The 26,278-nt window shown below is 34.5% G+C and overlaps 1 protein-coding gene across 20 annotated transcripts in view; it reads left to right on the top strand.

Annotated features, from left to right (window-relative positions):
• Positions 1-26,278, top strand: part of MGAT4C (MGAT4 family member C) — a 727,898-nt gene that overhangs the window by 306,428 nt on the left and 395,192 nt on the right. The window contains exon 5 of one of the 20 annotated variants that reach the window (XM_032416607.1): positions 23,338-23,448. The exons of the other annotated variants lie outside the window; for them this stretch is intronic. The gene's annotated coding sequence lies outside the window, so the exon portion shown is untranslated. The remainder of the gene's footprint in view (positions 1-23,337; positions 23,449-26,278) is intronic. 20 annotated transcript variants of the gene reach the window in all.

Here is a 26,278-nt window from a genome sequence, read left to right as displayed (position 1 = left end):
CTCTATTCCCGCTGCTTATTCTTTCTTACTTAAATACTGCAAAATGATTCTTTAATGTTTTAAGTAAACAATTTTCTTGTAACTTCAGAGAGTTTCATTAGATTAGCAGAAGACTGAGCAACAGCCCTGTATGATATTCTACGTGGTTAAACTGCCCCATATTTTCCAAATCACCTAGTAAACTTTGCTTGAAATCGTCAATGAGGTATCAAGGAAAAAATTATGTAAACCTACTTCCCAAGTCGTACTGTCTTACAGTATGGCAACACCTGTGAAGAAACAAGATGATGAACAAACTTAAAAAGTGCCCAGAGAGAAGGCTGGCTAAATTAAAAACTCATTAACTCTGTGGTGCTGCTTTCTTAAGTAACAGCAACATTTCTGCAATAGCATTAAAGAACTGGATATAGCTAGTGAATCACAAGAAAGATTATAATTATTGATTTTAAATAAAGTGTTTTTTAGTATTCATTTTAAAACTTAAAATTTGCATTCTTTTCTACCTATCCACGTCTGAAGACCTTATCCCCAGTAGATACTGGTACAGAAAAAAGTTAGCCAAGTAAAGGAATATTTTACTTGAGGCAGGGGAAAGTGTATGTTTTCTTTTTTACTGTATTCATTAAGCACCTAGTTATTGTTTGTATTCTTGATGTACATGGTGAATATTAAGCAAGAAATTAAAACAAAGCAAGATTAATGTTCTTAAAGGAAAATTAAGTTATAAATGAAGATATTTCAGGTGAATCTAACTTAATTTATAGGTCAGGGAAGATATGCCTAAAAATTGATCCTTAAGTCAGCTCCTGATGGATGAATAGGAGCTTGCAAAGAGAAAGACCAAAAAGGAAATTAAGGATGAAGTGTCCTTGGTGAGTGCAATAGCATTGGGAAAACCTGGAGGCAAGGGAAATTCCAGATGCATGCCAGGAACTATAGAAAATTGAATAGAACTTGGACTCATGCAAAATAGTTCAAAAGTATGACAGAAATCATCTACTCCTGGCAAGACAACATACAAGATCCCAAGCAAAATACTAAGACTAAGGTAGAATTTCATTATATGAAAAGGTCTTCTTATTTTTTCAAATGATTGCTCACTGTTGTATTTTTTTTAATTCTTTGACTTCTTTTTTAGCTATTTTGATGGACAATATATAGTGAATGTATGAATAATAAGTTAATTTCTTCTCAGTTGTCCATACCTACAAAAAAGGGCAAAGTGTCTCAGCTGGACTCCAGACCTAAGCTCTATTGCCAACTTGCTGCAACTACAAGAATTGCAGACTTAGATCCTGGAGTCTATGAAAATACCACAGACCCAGTCACTGCAAATAGAGGTGCTCCAAATGTTCCATATGTTACTGTTTTCCATGGTCTCATTCTCTCTACCAAATTGTGATCTTATCTTGAAGGCAGGGACCATGTCTCATGCATCTTGATAAGCAATTCGATCCTAAGCACATTGTCTGAAGTAACAGGTGCTCAGTAAATATTTGTTGAATGAATGACTTCATTTCTTCGAGTTAGAAAAATTCTTATGAGTAAATTCTAACAGCAAATTTCCTCATGTAGAAAAACTATTGCTAAAGACACATTATGTTTAATATATTCCAGAAAGTCACAAACCCATTTTATAGTGAACTAAACTTCTGTTATATCAAGGATGCATGCAATATCAGTTATTTTAATGCCCATATTAGTTTAAAGTGAGCCTTTCACCATCTGTTCCAACTCTTAACTGTGAATGCGAAAGAACACATTTCCTTATTACATTTGTAAAATGTAATATATAAATGACTTAAATACAGTTAGATACTCATGAAGTAATACTGCATGCAGCTGGTATGGGGCTCCCTTATGTTACAAACAGAAATACTAAAGGAGAATGCTTGCTTCTCCCTGACACAGAGTTTCATCCTATATGACTTTTTGTAATGGCACTGGAAGGTCAAATCTTTTATCATAGCACAAAATCGATTTTCTCAGTAATGCATTTCATTTATTAATTATAATTCCTCCCATCCCTATTTTGTTAAGCCATCTGTTCAGGAGTGCATTTTAATTTCTCTAAGAAATTTATGAAATTTTGTGAAGTCCTGAAATAATGAACATTAGTGTCCCTATTGGAATTCTGAGTGCACTTCATGAGCCTTACTGATTTTGCTGTGGATTATTTGCATTGAGACCTAAAGGCCCACCAAAAGAATTGTTTATTGAGACCAGTTAAAGTGTAGTCATCCATATAATCATTGGCAAGAAGACATTTTAAAATTTAACAAACATGCTTAATTTGGCCTGCATACATCATGGAACTTACTGCAAAACAATCAAAATGAAAAATAAAATGTGTTCTTTAGTACTGTTTGTCATATCTACATCCATTCATCATGATAAACAGTGAATGGCTTTGAGACCTACTATTTTCCGGAGAGCTATATTCATGGAAAAGACATGAATGATAATAAGTATTTATATTTTATATTTTAAGGTGGACAAGAAATGAGAATTGCCAGGAAAAATATGCCAAGATTTTAAAACCCAATGAGACTAATGGTCATTGGAGCGTAATTAAGAATGTATGTCTGAGAGGCACCCGGGTGGCTCAGTTGTTGGGCGTCTGCCTTCGGCTCGGGTCATGATCCCAGGGTCCTGGGATCGAGCCCCACATTGGGCTCCCTGCTCGGTGGGAAGCCTGCTTCTCCCTCTCCCACTCCCCCTGCTTGTGTTCCTTCTCACTGTGTCTCTGTCAAATAAATAAAATCTTAAAAAAAAAAAAAAGAATGTATGTCTGCCCTGGCCTGGTTTAATATTGACATTTAGTAATTATTTTTTTTTTAATACAAGGACAAAAAAATTTAACAGTTTAACTGCTGTGAATTAGAAAAGTGACTCTGGAACTCTCTATTTACAAAATACATTTCTCAGAGAAGTAAAACCTAACAGGCTATATTTTTACTTCTGAGTTAGTTTCAGATTTATAGACTATCTTTAATGTGCTATTTTCTATTATTAAAGATAAAGCCTGTTCATATAAGCGTGCACACACACCCCCCCCCACACACACACACACATACACACAATCTTGTAATGTGGTAAAAATATTATAAGACCATAGAAGTAGTTCAGAAAGAAGCCATATAAATTCTATCAGAAGAACCGCTAAATGTTAAGTTTAAAGGTGATATTCACAAGGTATTATCTTCTATTTAGTTTTTAAACATGACAATTTACCTACCTACTACAATGTCCGTGTATTTTTGCTCTTTCCAGTTTCCATAACCCTAAAAATGTTGATCTACTAAGTTAAGCAGCATAGACTCAGTATAATTGGGTAGAGTTTGCCTGGTCTCCTACTCTGACTCCTGCCGAGGAGGTGGAAGTATTGAGAGACCAGTTGTATTTCATACACACTCAGCTGCTTTACTGCTCACGATGTTTGATGTTTTGATAACTTCAGTTACAGGTGTTAGTACCTCACTAAGTAAAGATGTGTGAATACCATAAAATATAGGGAATAAACATTTTAAAATAAGAAGCTACTGAAGAATAGGTTCTTCATATAATACAATAGTGGGTATAATATATTCTTTATTCAGATAAATTGCTAATCTCTCTAAGCCTCAGTTTCCTTTTTTTTTCCTGGGGTGTGAGTAGAGGAGGGAATAGAAGGAAAGGAGATGTATTTCTGTGGGTGAGGTTGTAGATACTTCTTAATTCAAGTTAGATTGACTCAGACCCAGGATCCATGTGGAAACACACACACACACTGACTCATCTGTTCAGGCAGACATTGAAGCATACAGGTGATTTTCATGTGGCGGGTTGGTGTCTTCTTCAAACATAATTGGTTGTTGGCAGATTTTACTTTCTGTGACTATATGAGTGAAGTCCTCGTTTTCTTGCCAGCCCTTGTCCAGAGACTCTTTCAGCTTCTAGAGGTTGCCGGCATTTCCTTTCCATGGCAGGTTACAACATGGCTATTTGCTTTCTCCAGAAAACCAGCAGAGAGTCTCTCTGACACTTTACTTTCTTTAAAAGATCATCTGATTAAGTCAGACCCTCCTAGTATAATCTCCCTTTTGATTAACTCAAAATCAACTGATTTGTAACCTAATCACAACAGTGATATTCCCAACATAGTCATAGATTCTGCCCACACTCAAGGAAAGGCAATTATATAACATGTCACAGGTACAGGAATCTTAGGATCTGTTTTAAAAACTTGCCTTCACACTAATGATAACAGGAACGTATCAGTCAATATTTTTCTTCAATCTTTATCTTATTCTTTTAAAAGTTCTATTTTGGATATGAATTATAATACACATATTCTATTAACATAGTTAACACTTCTTTTGAAGTAACCAGCACTGGATTTTATTTTATTTTTTCCAGTTTTATTGAGATATAATTTACATATCACATTGTATTCGTCCAAAGTGTGCACGTAATGATTTGATACATCTATATATTGCAAGATGATAACCACAGTAAACTTAGTTAACATCCATCACCTCATATAGTTACAACATCTTTTAGTAATATTATTATGATTCATAAATATATGCATATTTTGGGATAGGTTTTCAAAATGTCTTCACATTAAACCTCTTTTCTAAGAATTGAGCGTAGTGCTGAGGTTGTGGTGGTGTGAGAAAATGTTATTTTTAGAAAACTAAAAATCAAGTCATTGGAAATAACATCTAACAACTTACCTCACTCCATTACTATCTCTAAAACTGGAGCCAAAGTCAAATAGCCTGGTTTGGGTGTGCATACATTCCAAAAATATTCTATACATTATAATAAATGTTTTGTAAATGGCTCTCACAGAAAGAGAAAAAAATTGCCTGTTAGAATTCGCAATATTGTGAGATAATCACAATCTTTCTACTGTTTACATTTTACCCTATCAGAAAGGACTTTGTGATATTCATTCCATGTGTGTAGATAATACCTATTTATGGTTTTTCCACACTCTTAATTATGGCTTTCTGGAACTGTGAGGAGTAGATTAAATGTGTGTGTCATCACCTCATGTAGTGATGAACATACATTATGTACCCAGTAGATAATCATTTTCTTTCTATTTCTTACCTCCAAATGGAGATTTATGACTGCCCTTGTGTGTATATAAATATTAAACACAAATACAATCTAGTTGCATGGTTAAGAGAGATTCAGGATGAGACTATATTGTGAACTGGGAAACTGTGGGAATCAGAAATTACCCAGAAAAAGACCAGTTGCACTTCTAACAGCTTTCGGAGTAGGGATAGCAAGGATTATAAGGTCTACTTGGCAATCGAGGTATTTGAAGACCATGAAAATCTGGATGAGGATGTGGAATAAAATAAACAAAATGAGGGATGCATTAGTTTTACAATCTGTAATGATTTTAAGTATTTTTAAAGGTATTCATACCTGTTCTTCTAAAATGAATCTAAGGTAGCTGCTAAAACACTTCAGGTAGCTAATCACACATTGTTCACCTTTTTTTTTTTTTTTTTTTTAAAGATTTTATTTATTTGACAGAGACACAGAGAGAGAGGGAACACAAGCAGGGTGAGTGGGAGAGGGAGGAGCAGGCTTCCCGCTGAGCAGGGAGCCCGATGCGGGGCTCGATCCCAGGACACTGGGATCATGACCTGAGCCAAAGGCAGACGCTTAACGACTGAGCCACCCAGGCGCCCCCACACATTGTTCACCTTTAAAGATATTGTTCAACTCAGAGATTTTGTAGTTATTTTCTGTTTGTTGTTGATAGTATTTTTTGTTTTGTTTTGTATTAACAATTTAAAAAATCTAGTCTATGATTTTCTGACTTTAAATCTTTTCTGACTTTAAAAAATTTTTCAATTTAAAAACAATCTTTAAAAAATATTTTATGACAATAGATATTCACATGGGTTATTGCACACTAACATACATGAAATGAGGAGGGAAGAAAAATCTGTGATTTTATTTATTATTATTGCATTTTTGGTTTTTAACAAGGTTCTGCTAAAGCAATATGTTTTGATTTTCCTAGAGATACCATTATTCTTTTAGTGGATGAAAATAGCAATTGCTGACAGCTTCATCATCAACTATAGCCTCTAGAGTCTAAAATCTGTGACCAGAAGTCTCTCTTGCTGAATAAATTAACATGCTATTTTCTTTTACTTTAAAAACTAAGATGACATTTCAGCTAAACTACATTGAAAATAGTTTCCCAAATAAAAAAAAAAAAATTCCAGCATATATATTCTTTTTATAATGAACTGAAAGCAAATGGACAGCAATAAACCAGAAATAACATTATCTTTCCACCAGGTTATGGCATGGCTTAGCTGAAATAAATCTATTCATAAGTAAAATTAAGCACTTTCATTGAGACAGTGAGAAAAATCTATTATTTTAAATTATTTTAATCCTGGCTTTTATGCATTTCTCCAACAGGTCAATAGGATTAAATACTAATTTGCATGTTGCTTTCCATTAATTCTCTGTGTTATGTGCTTTGCAAAAGAAAGTAATGAAAGTTAAATAATAAAAATTGATATGCCTCAGTTGGGCAAGAGAATACTATAGCATTGTAACTAGTATACCAGTTATGAAGTTGTTTAGTTCTATTCAAAGAAATGATGATATATTAAACTCAATAATTCAAAGAAAAAATGAAAGAATTGAATCTCTTCTAAAATTATAATCCTGTCATAGATAGTTTATCTATTATATATATATCTTAGACACTGAGTTCTAAAACTGATGACTATAGTAATCACTTAAGTTGACTGAAATAGGGACTTCCTGGATCATTTTACCTGAGCATCGAGGTCAGTCATTCTGCAATGGGATCCAGGAATCTAGATCTTGAAAATACTCCCCAGTGTTTCTCATGAAGGTGGATATATTCTAGATATGTATCTAATATATACATAGCTGATTCAGAAACCACTGCCCTGGTGTGTATATAAATATTTATGTTTGTGAAGTTTCTAACAGAGATCCCTGATAGGACATAAAAGCTAAGAAAATACAAGATTCCTGTAAGATTTTATATTATGAATTTTTTAAAATGTACATGTTTAGTTTGATCCCCCTAACTTTCCTCAAGTGTCATACCAGTAGCCTCTGTCTGTGCCTCCTCCTCAGACTTTCCTTATTAAAAGTATTGAAGGGAAGTTGGCTAAAATAGACATATCCTGAATCAAAATTTTAAAACAGATTAAACACTACCCTTGTTTTGTGAATCTCTTAATTTATCAGGATATATTGAGTCATCAAAACCCTCTTAAAATCTAGAACTCAAGTTATTATAAATTTAGTCATTTTTAAAAAGTATCCTTTCTGGCAGAGTGCTGAATAAAAGAACAATGCCAGACCTAGGCCATAAGGATAGGAACGTGCCTGGGTATTTGAAAATTAGATATTTTTAATTTTAGGAATTAAAAATACCAATTAACTAATTTGAATTTGTGGAGTTGTCGTCTTTTTTCTTTTCTTTTCTTTTCTTTTCTTTACTTTTCTTTTCTTTTCTTTCTTTCTTTCTTTCTTTCTTTCTTTCTTTCTTTCTTTCTTTCTTTCTTTCTTTCCTCTTTCTTTCTTTTTTTTAGAGAGAGCGCATAAGCAAGCACGAGGTGGGGAGAGGCAGAGGGAGAGGGAAAGAATCTTAAGCAAGCTTCATGCCCAGCACAGAGCCCAATACAGGGTTTGATCTTACAACCCTGAGATCATGACCTGAGCTGAAATCAAGAGTTGGACGTTTAACTGACTGAGCCATCCAGGTGCCCCAGTTGTCTTCTGTTTTTGCCTGCAAGCATAGATATGTGACTTCAGTTTCATATTTTTCAATTTTAAAACTATTTGGTTCTGGAATTTTATTTAGATGCATATTCAGAGTCCTTTCAGAGGTAGGAGTGAGAACCTCTGTATGATGCTTATCGTGAAGTTCTTTTCCTAAAATATGATTTTCAGATAATTATGTTTAGAAATACTTCATTGTCCCTATGAAGGAAGAGACTTCTTTTGTGTATTATTTTTCATTTTTGTATTTTCAAAAAGAGCAAAAGGTTTAAAAAGTCCTATTTTCCCAGTAAAATAACATGAAAGAAGTAAAACTTTCAGTTATTTAACAAGGAGACATATTTGGTAATAGGAATTGAACTGGGGTCAACCTCATCCGGAGGAACAAAAACTTTCCTGAAATAGACATTCCTCACACAAAGAGTGATTCAATTATTGTATTCGTGTATACACCACTGGGCTGTTGGAAAGACAGGAATTGTGTTGAATAGTTGGGGCATGACTTTGAAGGAAGTCCTCCTCATATGGGGATTATTTGGTACTAGAATACAGCAGAAATTAATACTTTTCATTCAAGCACACCCTTTCTTGTTTTTATTCCCATGTAAAGAATAAGAAGGCAAAATTGAAAGAGTTTAAATAACTTGTCCAAACTTCCATCTCAGGCTAGAAAAATGTACAAATATCAGTCTTAATATCTCATATAACCACAATAAGAACTTGAGCTGAATTAAGAGAAACCAAGTAGAAAACAGCTGTCTAGGGCTTAAAAACAAAACCAAGAACTTGGCACTCACACAGCCTTAGGGAGTCCACAATTGGCATTCAAGAACTAATAAAGAAGAGTGACTGGATTGTGCCCCACACTTTCAGTGGAGACCCACTGGGAGATCCACCTGGCATAAAAACAAACAAGAAATAGATCAACCTCAACTGAATTAGGTGATTTGTCCTAATAAATTTCTGTCTGCCATCAATTACACAAAAATAATTGATCCCACTAGAAAAATAGGACCCAAATTATTGAAAACCAAGAAAAAATTAAGCAACAGAATAGACCCACAGGTTATGTAGATATTAGAATTATCAGACACAGACTTTAAAATGATGATAATTAATATATCCAAAAGTGAATAGAATATAATTAATATATCCAAAGATAGAATAGAATAGAACATTTCAACAGAGAACTGTAGTTAAAAGTGTGTGTGTGTGTATATGTGTGTGTGTGTGTGTAATGTGAAAAAAATCCTAGAACTGAAAATTTTGATAACTGAATAAAGAATTCAATAGGTGGATATAAAGGAAGATTGACATTGCAGAAGAGAGGATTACTGTCTAATCTTCTTTTAAAGCAAATCTATTGAATTAAGCAAAGAATATCTTGAAGAACAGAGACCAAAAAAAAAAGATGAGAGATACATTTAATTAAAGTCCTAGAAAGAGAGAAAAGAGGCAGAAGCAAGATTCAAAGAGATACCAATAATTTTTCTAATCTGACAAAAGATATGATACCAAAGATTGAAGAAGATGTAAGAATATCAAATGCAAAGAAAACCTAGGCACTTCATAATAAAACTGCTGAAAACCAAACACAAGAGAAAATCTTTAAAAGGAGTCCAAATGAAAGGCCTATTGTCTCCAAAGGAACTAAATGAGCCTGACAGATGACTGACCTTCCTTATATGATCATCAGATATATGACAAATATAGCACTAAATGCAGTAAAAAAAAAAAAAAAGCAAGGACAGTTCTTTCAATATTTGCCAATATATTTGTGTGTGTGTGTGAATACACATAGATACATGTATAGGCATGTGTATATATGTATATATTTAGACATAAATTAATGTGTGTATGTACATACACACCAGAAATGGAAAGGAAACTAAAAAGAAAAAGAAAGAAGCTTGATCACTACTTCACCTAGTACCGAATAATTAACTGAAGAGGATCTTAGACCCAAAAGTAAATGGTAATACAACGAAGCTTCTAGAAGATAATATAAAAGATATTCATGACTTTGTGGTAGACAAATACATGTAACAAGACTCAAAAACACTAACTATAAAGGGAAAAATGAGAAATTGAACTACATTAAAAGAACTTCTGTTCACTATTAGGATAATAAAACAAAATCAAGTGACAGAATGAGAGAATATTTTGACAATTTGAATAAATGCCAGAGAACATTTTTATATGGTGAAGAATTTTTGTCCAAAATACATAAGGAATTCCTACAAATCAGCAAGAAAAGGCAACCTAATAAAATAAGGATGCCTAATGAAAAATTAGGTGCTTCACTTAAATAGCTACCCAAATAGCCTATATGCTCATGTATGGGGGCCCAGCATCCATCATGTTCAGGGAAATGCAGATTAAAACCACAATGAGTACGGGGTGGAGGGGGGGGGAAACAATGTTGGCAAGGATATAGAGGAACTAACAATCTCCCTTACAGTGATATAGTAAATTGGCATCGCCACCTTGAAAACTTGGCAATGTCTATTAAAGCTGAACATATGAATATCCTATAATACATGTAGGCTAAAAAAATGTGATTGAAGGCCAAAGTGACACAATGCTTTTTATTGAGGTGACATTCACATGACATAAATTAACTATTTGAAAGTGTTACACAATTCAGTGATAGTTAGCACATTCAAATTGTTGTATAAATACCGCTTTTATATGGCTCCAAATCATTTTCATTATCCCCATATTCATTAAGCAATCAAAGCAAAATAATTATTAACAGCCAAAAATGTCTCAAATCTTCTTCAAATTTGGAATGGATAAATTCAATAGGGTTTAATCAGTCAATATAATAGTATACAAAAATGAAATGACCAAATACTGCTACAGCTGCTATGTGGAACAGTAGTACTAAATCTTATATTCAGAATGCTCTGCAAAAGAAGTCAGACGTAAAATAATACATAATGTTGTTCCATTATTAAAAATTTAAATAGCAACCCAAATTAGTCTCATGGTGACAGAAGTGAGAAGAGTGCAGGATGGTGGGGGGAGGAATGATGCCTGTAGGGACCATAAGGCAGGCTTTCATGCTCCTGGAAATATTCTATAACTCAATTTGTTAAAAGACTGGCTCAATAAATGTGTTAACTTTGTAAAAATTCATCAAGCTCTATAGTTTAGAGTTGTGCCTATTAACTTAAATGGGTTTATTCTGCTGTTGTTTTGTTATGCTTTTATTTTATTTATTTTTTAGTTTTTTTATTATGTTCTATTAATCACCATACATTACATCTTAGTTTTTGATGGAGTGTTCCATGATTCATTGTTTGCGTATAACACCCAGTGCTCCATGCAGAACGTGCCCTCTTTAATACCCATCACCAGGCTAACCCATTCCCCCACCCCCCTCCCCTCTAGAACCCTCAGTTTGTATCTCAGAGCCCATAGTCTCTCATGGTTCGTCTCCCCCTCCGATTTCCCCCCTTCATTCTTCCCTTCCTGCTATCTTCTTCTTCTTCTTTTTTTTTTTAACATATAATGTATTATTTGTTTCAGAGGTACAGGTCTGTGATTCAACAGTCTTACACAATTCACAGTGATCACCATAGCACATACATTGGGGAGGGTATGTGCTATTGTTATGCTTTTAAATTAATATTTGTTTGTTCATTTTTTTATAGCAGTTTTAGGTTCACAGCAAAATTTAGGTGAAGATACAGAAATTTCCCATACACTTCATGTCCCCACACATGCATAGCCTCTCATTATCAAACCCCTCAATAGAGTTGTACATTTGTTACAATTGCTAAACCTTCACTGACACATCATTATCACCCAAAGTCCATAGTTTATATTATGGTGCACTCTTGATGTTGTGCATTTTATGGGTTTGGACAGATGTATAATGACATGTAGACTTCATCATGGTAGTGTACAGAGTATTTTCATTTCCCTAAAAATATTCCGTGCTTTGCCTATTCATCCTTACTCCTTTCCCCCAACCACTTATCATTTACTATCTATAGTTTGGCTATTTCCATGAATTTTCCAGAATGTCATATAGTTGGAATCATACAGTACATAGTCCTTTTAGATTGGCTTTTTTCACTTAGTAATATACATTTAAAGTTTCTCTGTGTCTTTTCATGGTTTGATAGTTCATTTCTTCTTGGCACTGAATTATATTCCATTGTCTGGATGTACCATAGTTTATTTATCCATTCATGTCCTGAAGGATATCTTTGTTTCCAAGGTTTAGAATTGCAAATAAAGCTATTATAAATATTTGTGTGCAGGTTTTTGTGTGGACATAAGTTTTCAACTCCTCTCAGTAAATATCAGAAAACATGGTTGCTGGATCATATGGTAGGTGTATATTTAGTTTTGTAAAACAAACAAACAAACAAACAAAGAAAATAAACCTAACTGTCTTCCAAAGTGGATGTACCATTTTGCATTCCCACCAGCAGTGCATGAGAGTTCCTGTTGCTCCACATCCTTGCCAGCATTTGTGTTGTCAGTGTTCTGGATTTGGGGCATTCTAGTAAGTATGTAGTGGTATCTCATTGTTTTAATTAGCATTTCCCTAATGACATATGATGTAGGCTATCTTTTCCTTTGTTTGTTTGCCATGTGTGTCTATATTCTCTGTTGAAGTGTTTGCTAAGGTCTTTGGCCCATTTTTCTATTGGGTTGGTCTTTTCTTATTGTTGCATTTTGAGTTTTTCACATATTTTGGATAACTGTCCTGTATCAGATATGTCTTTAGCAAATGTTTTCTCTTAATCTGTGGCTTATCTTCTCATTGTCTTGCCATTTTCTTTTACAGAGCAGAAATTTTAATTTTAATGAAATCCATCTTATCAATTATTTCCTTCATGGATCATACCTTGGTGTTGTATCTAAAAAGTCATCACTATACTGAATATCATCCAAGTTTTCTCCTACATTCTTTTCTGGGACTTTTATAATTTTGTGTTTTACATTTAAGTATGTCATCCATTTTGAGCTAAAATTTGTAAGAGTGTAAAAATCTGTGTCTAGATTCATTTTTTTTTGCATGTGGATGTCCAGTTGTTCCAGGACCATTTGCTTAAGCTTCATTGGATTGTTTTTTTTTTTTTTCCTTTGTCAAAGATCACTTGACTACATTTATGTTCATCTATTTCTGAGATTGCTATTCTGTTCCATTGATCTATTTGTCTGCTCTGTCACCAGTACCACGCTGCCTTGATTACTGTGGCTCTATAGTAGTCTTGAAGTTAGGTGGTGTCTGTCCCCCAGCTTTGTTCTTCTCAATATTGGGAGGGCTTTTCTGGGTTACCTTTCTTTTCATAGCACAGTATCTCCAAAATATTAGTTAAGAGGACCACAGTATTAAGCAGAATAGCTTAAGATGGTGAATGATTGATTTGAAAATTGTTGGGGTACCTGGGTAACTTATTCAGTTCAGTGTCTGACTTCAGCTCAGGTCATGATCTCAGGGTCCTGGGATCGAACCCTTGGTCTGCTTGTCCCTCTCCCTCTCCTTCTGCCCCTCCCCCTGCCCGTGCTCTCTCTGTCTCTATCTCAAATAAATAAATAAATAAATAAATCTTTAAAAAAAAAAATATTAACACCAAAAGGGAAGATTCTGAATCAAAGTCTGAGTTACAGAGTGGTTATATCAGCAATTTGAGATTTGAGTAAGGAAACTCAGGTTCAGTAAGGAGGAAATATTTCAAAAATGCTTAATTTGGGGGCGCCTGGGTGGCTCAGTCCTTAAGCGTCTGCCTTTGGCTCAGGTCATGATCCCAGGGTCCCGGGATTGAGCCCCGCATTGGGCTCCCTGCTCAGCAGGAAGCCTGCTTCTCCCTCTCCCACTCCCCCTGCTTGTGTTCCCTCTCTCGCCGTGTCTCTCTGTCAAATAAATAAATCTTTAAAAAGAATGCTTAATTTGGAGAACTGTCATAAGTTTAGATGGACACTATAAAAAAATGTCAAATGACTCAGAGTTCAAGTGTACATAATACTGCCACACAGCCTAAACAAATTTATTTTTATAGAAATGCTGAGGACAGAATCCAAGAGCTAAGATACGTTGATTAGTTGATAAGAAAGAAGAAAACAACAATGCGTGGTAATCTTCTAAAGACTTTATTTGTAAATGATAAATGTGAATATTGTGAATATTAGTTGGTACCTCAAAATGGGACTTAAAGGAGACAAATTCCTTTGAAAAGTGGAAGCTGACAGACTTAATAAAGAAGAAGACACAGCAGATGAAAGTAAGAAAGTAACTTGTGCAGTATGTGGAGCGCTCAAACCTGCCCCTGGCATATAGATTCTCATATTCAATAAATATGAGCTGCTATAATAATGAGAAAAGTAAATGTAAGCAAGAAGAGAATGGGGTGGGGAGGAGGGCGGGATTGAGAAGGGAGAAAAATAAGAAGATAAAAGGGACAAGAAAAAGAAAAAAATAGCATTAACTATGAGTATTGCCATTTAAATTCAATTTTCATCTAACCATCATTTATTATGTTGCATGCCACTTTTTAATGTTTTATGTTTAATGTTTTATAGTAATAGTCAGTGTTGTTATTTTTATGTTTGTTTAAAATGTTTAAAAACTGGGGCGCCTGGGTGGCTCAGTCGTTAAGCGTCTGCCTTCGGCTCAGGTCATGATCCCAGGGTCCTGGGATCGAGCCCTGCATCGGGCTCCCTGCTCCGCGGGAAGCCTGCTTCTCCCTCTCCCACTCCCCCTGCTTGTGTTCCCTCTCTCACTATATCTCTCTCTGTCAAATAAATAAATAAAATCTTAAAATAAATAAATAAATAAAATGTTTAAAAACTAACATGAAGACCAGTTTATTTATTATGGAGAAGTTTATTATACCCCATTAAAAGATCATTATCATAAGCTTTTTATATAAGTACAGTTTTGTGCATATTTAATTTTATTAAGTTGTAAAATCTGTACAGATGAGAAAAAGGGGAGAGAGTGTGCATTTGATAAACATTTCACAGAGAAGGTGAAGTTCGAGATGATATATAGAAGAATACATCGTGGCATGAAAGATGGTCTTTGCTGAATAACTCCAAGAATACCATTACATTTGTGAATAGTAATCTTTTGGAGTTGTGCACTGCTGTGGCCTGTATGAAATTCAACTTCTCTTACGGTTCCGGGGGGGGGGCTGGCCCTTTTAATTTTTTCTTACTATTAATACATTTTATTGAGATATACTTTACAAATAATAAAATGTATCCATTTCAATACATATTTTGAAGTATGTGATACACTTTGATAAATGCATGCAACCATGTAACTACTACCATGTCATCATATGAAAGAGTTTCTTTTCTTAAACAGTGCTCTTTTTGGTCAACATCTCTGCCCCTACTCTGCCTCCATCTCCAGCAAGTCATTGATCTACTTTCTGACAGGATCCAGCCATTTAAAAAAATTATATTAAAAAATCACAGAAACTATTTCGCTCTTAGGAAGAGGCCAAAATGTTAAATGATTCTTACATTTGAGAAAATTAGTCATACACACGCAGTCAAACTGAAAAACTAGGTTAGATGACACAATAAAATGTCATGGCATATGCATGTCATGGCAAAAAGCATGGGTAAAGATATGACCTCCAATGGGATTTTTTTTTTTTTGTATTTTCTCTTCTTCCTCTTCATTGCTTTTATTTCTCTAATGCCTTTCTCCTCCCTTTCCCTTTTTAAAAAATTATTTATTTATTTATTTGAGAGAGAGAGAGTGCGTGTGTGTGTACAAGTGGGTGGAGGGGCAGAGGGAGAGGGAGAGAGAGAATCTCTAACAGACTCTCTGCTGAGCCTGGAGCCCCACGCAGGCTCCATCTCAGGACCCTGAGATCATGACCTGAGCCGAAACCAAGAATCTGATGCTTAACTGACTGAGCCACCCAGGGGCCCCTTTCTCCTCTTTTGTGTTTACGTTTAGGGTCCTGACTATTTAAAGAGATCTCTTTTTTTCCTTAAATAAATATTGAGGGAGACTAAAAAGTCTGCTTAAAGCAATAAAAGTTACAATGAGATCAGACTCTGGTCAATCCACATGCTTCTTATTGAAAGCAATTCTATTAAAGTTGTTTTCTTTTTAAAATATAACTGATGTTTATGCAATGTAATGATTTTATTTAGTAGTAAATAATAATCTTTAAGCTTTTATAAGTTTATTGACATACTTCTCATTACTTTAAGTTATGCCAAGGTGTTTCTGGTCATTCTTTTTTACTCAGACCAAAGTACTCATCATAATCATCAGTTATATAAACAGAATTCTGTTCATTCAGAAAAAGGGCCTTCTTTAGAATACTGATTTTGTTATAGGGCCAGTGTTCTACAATAGCTCTTCTCCTTGGCATTATTCATCTTTTATTCATTTCAAATCATTATACTCCAAAATTATCTATTATGTAGACCACTAGTGAAGCATGGCCAAAAATCATCTTGGTATTAGTGCTTGATGTGATAATAAGTGTTTAGATTATAACATATTTTATATGTTCATGTATAATGCTTCCATTTACACTGTGTAAAGGTCTATTCTAGGCACTTCATCTTCATTATCTTATGGTCTCCTCACAGTCAGGAAGTTGAGTATTACCATCTCCTTTCATAGATGAGGAAAAGGAGGCATGGTACCAATATATAATTTGCAAAAATTGAGATATATTCAAGCCTGTTTCTGTATCACTGTGATACCCACATTTTTCCCAAAAGTGACTAATCAAATTCCTAAATATCAGAGGAATGGGTTACATGATTAACCTAAGCTCTGATATCAATTTTCATCTTACTATGTAAACAGTAGATAATATAGAAAACAATACATAGAATTCATATTAGTAATGTGAGGAAAAAGCAATAAGATAATATAAAAATGTTAAGATACTATTTTTTCACTTTTTTTCTGTTAAGACACTGATTTTGTAAATCTATGCAAAAAAGCAAGTTTCTTTCTCTAAGTCAGAACCTCAAGAAGTTTCATAAACAGAAAATGTAAAATGAATACAGAGTAATATCTGTACTATAATGGTGTATTATTTTAAGAAAACAAATGCATTATTTCTCTTGACAATGTCATCTGAAGCAGCCTTCCCTGGATAAGTAATTATTCAAATGGCTACTTTCCTACTGGAACATTTTAACCTTATCTTCCGTACGATTTATTTTCATTATCAGGATAAAATGTAATATTGCCTTAGCACTACATTTCCACAAACATTTCAAATCTGTTCTTTAGAACATATATCACAATTGTTTTATTACATCTTTATATATATATGTATATGCTATGTGTACATATATGTGCGTATATATATATACATATATGCTATGTGTACATATATGTGCGTATATATATATACATATATATACGCACATATATGTAAAAAATTATACTGAAGCATATACAGAAAAGCATAAACTCTTATGTGAATAACAGTGAATTTTCACAGTAAACATATCCCATATGTAAATATAACCTTAACAGAAAAAAAATATTACTGATATCTCAGGAAACTATTTTGTACCTCTTCCTAGTCATTATCCTCAATTTATCCCAATAAGAATAATAAGTAATCAGTAAACTGACATCTATTATCATAAATTATTTTTGACCATTTTTGAAGCCAATATAAATGGAACTGTACAAGATATATTATTTGTATATAATATCTTTTCTCAACATTATGCTTAAGAGACTCACCGGTATTATGTATAACAATAGTTTGTTACTTCTCATTGATGTATTTTTTTTTTTTTAAAGATTTTATTTATTTATTTGAGAGAGAGAGAACGAGAGACAGAGAGCATGAGAAGGAGGAGGGTCAGAGGGAGAAGCAGACTCCCTGCCGAGCAGGGAGCCCGATGCGGGACTCGATCCCGGGACTCCAGGATCATGACCTGAGCCGAAGGCAGTCGCTTAACCAACTGAGCCACCCAGGCGCCCCTCATTGATGTATTTTTTCATATTATGTGAATATTCCAAAATGCATTTATTCATTTTACTGCTGGACATTTTGATAGTTTTTAGTTTTTGGCTATTGCTGATGGACTTTGGATCATTTCCAAATTTTTGGCTCTGGCTCTGAGTAGATGCGGATTTCCCTCAATTTGCCCATACTTTTCCAGAAACACCTCTGCTGTGTTAGGTTTTGATTACTTGCACTAGAATTTCTGAACAACTATCTGCTCTGTTTACAATACTGACAGGGTGGTGTGGGAACAGGAGTGTTGATTGAAGAAGGGACAGTTGTTTTTGCAGGAACTGCAAGCAATTTAAGGCACACCTTTTGATGCCATATGCATATACTTTAAAGTATAAAACCAGGATTGTAGTTGTTGGATCATAGGGTAAGAATATTTTTAACTTCAGTATATACTCCCAGTTTTTCAAAGTGCTGATGCCAATTTGCTAAACTTTAAGTGTATAAGAGTTCCACTTGCTCTACATTCTCTCCAAAATATTGAAATAATGTTTTAGATATTTTACTCAATATGGTGAGCATGCATTTCTCTGATAAGAAATAATGTTGAGCATTCTTTCACATGGTATTAGCCATTTGGATATCCTCTTTTGTGAAGTGCCTACAAATATTTTTGACTTTAAACATTAGATTGACAGTCATGTTCTAATTAATTTTAGGAGTTTTATTTATAAGTTTATTATAAATGTTATTACCTCAGTATATCTCAGTTCAATTTAAATTGAACTGTACATATTTAAAGTATGCAGTTTTATTACTTTTGACATATACATACATTCATGAAATGATTGAGATAATAAGGATAATGAACTCATCTTTTATCCACAAATTTTCCTTATACTCCTTGGCTGTCCCTCATACCAGTTCTACCACTCTCTTTTCTAGTCTCCAGGCAACAACTGATCTGTTTCTGTCACGATAAATTAGTTTGCATTTTTGGAATTTTACATATGAATGAAATCATACTGAGTTGACACCATTGAGAGATCTGGTAAGATGGATTTATTTTAATGGCTTGATGGACCCTCTGTGAGACTTAGTTGGGAAGGAATTGGAAGGTGAGGAAGTAGAACTTTTGAAATCTTTTTCAATAAAGAAATATGGTGACAAGAGGAAGAAGTGGGGGTAATGGGAAGGTTTTATCTTTAAATACAGAGAAATATTAAAGCAGGATTTTAAACTGCAAAGAATGATTCAGTAAGAGGGAGTAATCTGATGTGAATGAGAGGAATTAGCACAAGAAAGTTCCCTGAACATCTGAAAAAGTTCATGGGTAAAGTTAAAAGGAATTTGATAGATAGTTGGGGCAGCCTGGATGAGTTGGAAACTCCTATAAGGTGATTACTGTTTTCTCAGTGAAGAAAATGTAAAGCAATCCTATCCATTGTAATTAGGAAGATTGAAAATAACAAGAAGAGAGAGAAGATATTTATCTTGTGCACCACTATATCCTAAGAACTTAACAAAGGATCTGTGACCAGTATACACTTAATAGGTAATTCTTAAATTTAAAAAAAATGTTTAAAAGAAAATCACAAAGAATTATCTTTTTGAAGTTCATTTGCAAATCATTTACAAAATCATTGTGCCCAGAATGATCTTGTTTAGGTTCCTCAATGTATCACAGCTGCAAATACATGATAATAATTCTCTAAATATTTGTTCCCATTTCCAATGAGCAAGCTAACTCACACAAACTTTTTTTTTAAATCTTAGATATATTATTTTTGAAGCAATGGTTTTAGGACTAGTTGGACAGCATCAGAAGGCACTACCTTAAGAATTTACTTTTGTAATTTATCAAATTACTCCTTCCTGAGCCTTATTTTTCTTATATGTAAAATGAGAATAGTAAAGCCCTCTTCAAGATTCTGATGAAAGAATTAAATGAAATGTTAGTGGAAGGTATATATCTGTCTGTGGTAATCTGAATTATAATTAAAATCTTTAAATGGCACTGATATCTACAAATATGAGTAAGGGATATTCAGCATTCAAACCTTTAGGTTCCTTTAATTTAAAGATGCTATTTAATAAGACTCAGCAATACATAGTGTTTTACCCTTGTAAGGTATCTAAAATTTTACTTGCTTCTAGGAGACATATCTTATAAAATGTCATGATTTGTCATTTTTAGAGATTGATACAATCATAATTTGTATATTCCTAAACTGTTTTCTTGTACTTGTTTAATTTGTATGATGAAAAATAAACTATCAAATATAAAAATGCAAAAAAATTCCAAAACCCTTCTATGCAGTTAATTCATCTTTTTTTTTTTTTTTTTTAATGGTGGCATTGCTGATAACTGTTAACCAGGCTTTATACAATGGGAAGCAAGGCAAAGATTATACTCTCATGTAGCTGTAAGATCAACATATTGCTGAGATGGTTATAAGAAGTAGTACAATTTGAGAGTGCATTTTTCATTGAGGCTTATTTTTTTTTATCTAGTCTTCACATTTTCTTGGTAATAGCAATATGCCACTCATAGTTATAATCATTTAATGCTCTCATAAAAATTGAATGTTTAAAAATAAGAAAAAAGCCCAGGTTTGTGACGCCTTCATTGCTCCCATAAAAATTAAAGGATATGAGTGAGCCTGGACCCCTTTGAAGGTTTGGGCAAAGGAACAGTGGAATATTTAACATGACTTAGAAATGCAGCACAGTTGGTCTCAGACTCTAGAGTATATTGTAGGCATTATTGATGTGGCTTCCGTGCAAAGTAGAGATGTGGAATGTTCACTTGACTTTTATCAAATAGTGAATGAAAGAGACTTAAAAATACTGATATCTTGGGGGAAAACTGAGAGCTTTTCCCCTAAGGCCGGGAACACAGCAGCGATGTCCACCATCATCACTATTCAACATAGTTCTAGAAGTCCTAGCCACAGCAATCAGACAACAAAAAGAAATAAAAGGCATACAAATCGGCAAAGAAGGAGTCAAACTCGTGGAAAACCCAAAAGACTCCACCCCAAAACTGCTAGAACCCATACAGGAATGCAGTAAAGTGGCAGGATATAAAATCAATGCACAGAAATCAGTTGCATTTCTATACACCAACAAGACAGAAGAAAGGGAAATTAAGGAGTCAATCCCATTTACAGTTGCACCCAAAACCATAAGATACCTAGGAATAAATCTAACCAAAGAGGCAAAGAATCTGTACTCAGAAAACTATAAAATACTCATGAAAGAAATTGAGGAAGACACAAAGAAATGGAAAAATGTTCCATGCTCATGGATTGGAAGAACAAATATTATGAAGATGTCAATGCTACCTAGAGCAATCTACACATTTAATGCAATCCCTATCAAAATACCATCCACTTTTTTCAAAGAAATGGAACAAATAATCCTAAAATTTGTATGGAACCAGAAAAGATCCTGAATAGCCAGAGGAATGTTGAAAAAGAAAAGCAAAGCTGGTGGCATCACAATTCCGGACTTCAAGCTCTATTACAAAGCTGTAATCCTCAAGACAGTATGGTACTGACACAAAAACAGATGCATAGATCAAAGGAACAGAATAGAGAGCCCAGAAATGTACCCTCAACTCTGTGGTCAACTAATCTTCGACAAAACAGGAAGGAATGTTCAGTGGAAAAAAGACAGTCTCTTCAACAAATGGTGTTGGGAAAAGAATGAAGAAGAATGCAGAAGAATGAAACTGGTCCAGTTTCTTATACCACACACAAAATAGACTCAAAATGGTTGAAAGACCTAAATATGAGACAGGAATCCATCAAAATCCTAGAGGAGAACACAGGCAGCAACCTCTTCGACCTCAGCTGCAGCAACTTCTTCCTAGAAACATCACCAAAGGCAAGGGAAGCAAGGGCAAAAATAAACTCTTGGGACTTCACAAAGATAAAAAGGTTTTTTGCACAGCAAAGGAATCAGTCAACAAAACCAAAAGACAACCGACAAAATGGGAGAAGATATTTGCAAATGACATATCAGGTAGAGGGCTAGTATCCAAAATCTATAAAGAGCTTATCAAACTCAACACCCAAAGAACAGATAATCCAATCAAGAAAGAGGCAGAAGACATGAACAGACATTTTTCCAAAGAAGACATCCAAATAGCCAACAGACACGTGAAAAAGTGCTCAACATCGCTCGGCATCAGGGAAATCCAAATCAAAACCTCAAAGCGATACCACCTCACACCAGTCAAAATGGCTAAAATGAACAAGTCAGGAAACGACAGATTTTGGCGAGGATGCGGAGAAAGGGGAACCCTCCTACACTGTTGGTGGGAATGCAAGCTGGTGCAGCCACTCTGGAAAACAGTATGGAGGTTCCTCAAAAAGTTGAAAATAGAGCTACTATATGACCCAGCAATTGCACTACTGGGTATTTGCCCCAAAAATACAAATGTAGTGATCCGAAGGGGCACATGCACCCCAATGTTTATAGCAGCAATGTCCACAATAGCCAAACTATGGAAAGAGCCAAGATGTCCATCGACAGATGAATGGATAAAGAAGATGTGGTGTATATATATATATATATATATATATATATATATATATACAAAGGAATATTATGCAGCCATCAAAAGAATGAAATTTTGCCATTTGCAACAATGTGGATGGAACTAGAGGGTATTACGCTAAGTTAAGTAAGTCAATCAGAGAAAGACATGTATCATCTGATCTCACTGATATGAGGAATTCTTAATCTCAGGAAACAAACTTAGGGTTGCTGGAGTGGTGGGGAGTGGGAGGGATGGGGTGCCTGGGTGATGGACATTGGGGAGGGTATATGCTATGGTGAGTGCTATGAATTGTGTAAGTCTGATGAATCACAGACCTGTACCTCTGAAACAAATAATACATTATATGTTAAAATGAAAAGAAAAAAAAGAAGATAGTAGGAAGGGAAAATTGAAGGGTGGGAAATTGGAGGGGGAGACGAACCATGAGAGACTATGGACTCTGAGAAACAAACTGAGGGTTCTTGAGCGGAGGGGGTATGGGGGGATGGGTTAGCCTGGTGATGGGTATCAAAGAGGACGTGTATTGAATGGAGCACTGGATGTTATAGGCAAACAATGAATCATGGAACACGACATCAAAAACTAATGATGCAATGTATGGTGATTAACATAACATAATAAAATTAAGTTAAAAAAAGAAAAAAGAAAATACTGATATCTCATTCACATGTAAATAATGGGCCAAATATTGTCAACTTTAAAAATAAAGACATATGGATGCCAAGTAAATCTATCAGACAACGTCGTCTTGATGTATTTATTTTTTTAAGTCTGAACCATACTTTCAGAACCCAAAGGTCTTGACATGGTAGTAGAGCTGACACTGATATTCATGGTTTCTTTAAGGATATTAATCTGAGCACTGAATAGAGAAAACCAAACAGCAAGATTGGAAAGTAGAAACATAATTGGCCTGTTTGGAAAAAGTCCACTAGGGTAACAGTGACTAGATTCAACATGCAACTGCCATCATGATGAATGTTTACAACACTTTTTTGAGAGCCAGTTATACTGTTTGTGTGTGTGTGTGTGTGTGTGTGTGTGCAGGGACTGGAGATCAGCCAGATCAGTTGTGTGCACAAAGCCGCTTTGGATCTGTCTTTTCAAACAAGAGCTGCAGAACACGTTATAGCAAGGTTGACGCTTTATTCCATTCTGGTAAGAGAAGCTTTCTTTTTCTTTGCTATGGTGAAAGTTTGATAAGAAATCCTTTTACACAGTAATGTGGTCAGGGAGAAGAGAAGCTGTTCAATGTTACAAGTCATAAAATGTTTTCTTTTCTTTTGAACTACTTTTTTTCAGAATGCTTTTTGCCTGTATGTTATAGCAGAATAAAACTGAAACACTGAGTCATATTGTACGTGTTAAATTTGTATTTGAGGTAGGAGAGTCTTAAACTATTCTACCGTTGAATGAAATGTGATGTTATTTCACGTTTATTGCTGTTGATTGCTTGGTCAGGACAAAGGGGTAAAGTCAATATTTTTCTGATACCATCGCTGAGAGTGAATGCCGTGTTTTTAAGTTTTCCCGTGACAAATGATATTATTAATGTCCAGCAGCTCACCACCATAAAGCTTCAAGAACCCAACCAAATTTGTCCTTTGGGTTTACTTGCAGATATTTCTGATCACCTTAACCTTTCATTTTAAAAACTGGAAAATCTGGAGATAGTATTCTGGGTGAGTTTGTATATTGCTTTTGTCACTTTAGTTCTCAATAATATAACTGCACACATATATACAAAATACATGATTTTGTTTGTCACATAAATTTCTTTGACCTGTAATGTGCCTCAGTATTTCCACAAAAATCTCTACATGTTATAAACTCTATCCGAATTCATATCTGTCTAAAATGACAAGAAATACACACACACATAACTATGTACAAATATTTGACATGTACACAAATAATTTTAGGTAATGGCAGATTTACATGTTATAGCAATGTAATTCCTGGAGAAGCTTATAATTTGAAGTTTGCATTTATGTTACTCTTCATTTTCTTGGTAAGCGTTTGTTCAGAAAACAATGATATAAATATTGAAAAAACTTTACAACCAATCAGCTTCATTTAAAGCTAAATCTATTTTTTAAGTGAACTTGTCCACAGTTTCTTTTTTTAGTAGTTCAATTACATGTACGATTTGATACATATGTCCATGAAATTTTAATCTAAATATTTTTATGGATTTACCTCAGAGTAGTATTTCCAGCTCAAAGGTGTAAGCAACTGGCAATGTCAGTCTGATATGTCACTAATAAATATTCATGTTCATTTGATCATTTTAATAAGTTTATTGACAATCTATCTTGCTAAATGTTCAATGAGAGGAAATCTGTGATTTATAAAAGAAATGGAACATATGATATCTGTACAAATTTAATGATGATTCAACAAATGTGCTTGAAAATAACTAATTTACATTACAGTTTGGGCTAAAGACAGGTAAAAGTATTTCACACACAGGAACAATCAGAGACGAGAATAAATGCAATGAGAATTAGTTTTTCAGACTTAAAAATAATTCTGTCCCTTAATTCGTGAGCCTAAAAAACTGCAGCAATACCATTTTTCCCCTTTTACCTTCTTTTAAATTATGTATGCATTTAATACAAGTCCTTTTAAGTACTTCAGCTGTGTTTATTGTACTGAAATATAACGACAGCCCTGCCCCTGAAAGAGATTCTAGTTTAAGGGGAACAGGGGTAAGAAAATAATAATAGTAACAAATAAAGACCAAGAGTCCATAGAGTAAAAGAAAAAAAAAAAAAAAAAAGAAAGAAAAAGTCAGTCAACGTTCTGTGGTTTCTGCCCTCTTTAAGAGTGTGCCTTGCCCTTAGCACATGCAGCCCAGGTAACAACAGCAAAATGCCCCAATTCTTTGACTTTTGTATCTTTCCCAGATTTTGAAGGAAATCTCAGATGTACAAAAATATCCTTGTAGTACATGGGGTGCCTGGATGGCTCAGTCGGTTAAGCATCTGCCTTCAGCTCAGGTCATGATCCCAGGGTCCTGAGATGGAGCCCCGTATCCAGCTCCCTGCTCCACGGGGAGTCTGCTTCTCCCCCTGCCTCTGCCTCTCCCCACCAGTCGTGCTCTCTCTCAATTAAATAAATAAAATCTTCCAAAAAAATAAATCCTTGTAAGACAACAACCACATTTAATGGCATATGTATCACCATTTCCATTATTATCTTTGCTATTATAAACTACAATTGTTATCACACACACACACACACACACACACACACACACACACACACCCTATTCAGAAGACAGGAAAGAAAAGCAGGAATGGCACCTCCAACCCCTGATGAGTATGGCACAGCAGGATCTCCCAGAATGTTTTACTTTGAAGCATTTACTTTTACTATTCATACCCAAGAACACTGCTTTTCCTATTGTCTCTCGTGCAGGTTCCATCTGTCCTTTATGGCTTGGAGTAGAGGCCACTTTATATCATCATATCTTCCCAACAAGCCTCATGCTCACTCTGGGTGAAATTATTCCATCTTGGAACATTCTTATTTTTATCATTGTGGGGAAACCTGAAGTTTAGGAACAGCAGGCAAATTCAGTGCTTTGTATCTCAAAGACCATGGGACACCTTTGTCACATATTCTCTCCTTCCAGACATCATTTGAGAAGTCAGCTTTTTAGAAAATTACATTTTTAGAAAAGTATTTTTTATTGCTTTTTAAATTTCCCTTGCTTTCTTTGCTCTCCTGGTTTTTTGTTTGTTTGTTTGTTTGGTTTTGGTTTTTTTACAGCTGATAATCTTGTACTTCATTCATTGAGAAAACAAAATCATCTGGCATGTTCCCCCACATTCTTTTGCCTCTAAATCTAAAACTTACTTCAATCTGCATCCATTTCTCTCTTCTTTCCACCTTTTATAGTGGGAGGAAGAACCCAAACTTTCATCAGTGTTCGGTCTTTCCTTTACTTCTGACTTCTCAGGTATCCACTCACTCTGTAAAA

This window comes from Phoca vitulina, unplaced genomic scaffold, assembly GCF_004348235.1.
Source record: "Phoca vitulina isolate PV1807 unplaced genomic scaffold, GSC_HSeal_1.0 scaffold19, whole genome shotgun sequence".
Lineage (NCBI taxonomy): Eukaryota > Metazoa > Chordata > Mammalia > Carnivora > Phocidae > Phoca > Phoca vitulina.
The sequence above is the reverse complement of the archived record's forward strand: the minus strand, read 5'-3'. Positions and strand labels throughout refer to the sequence as shown.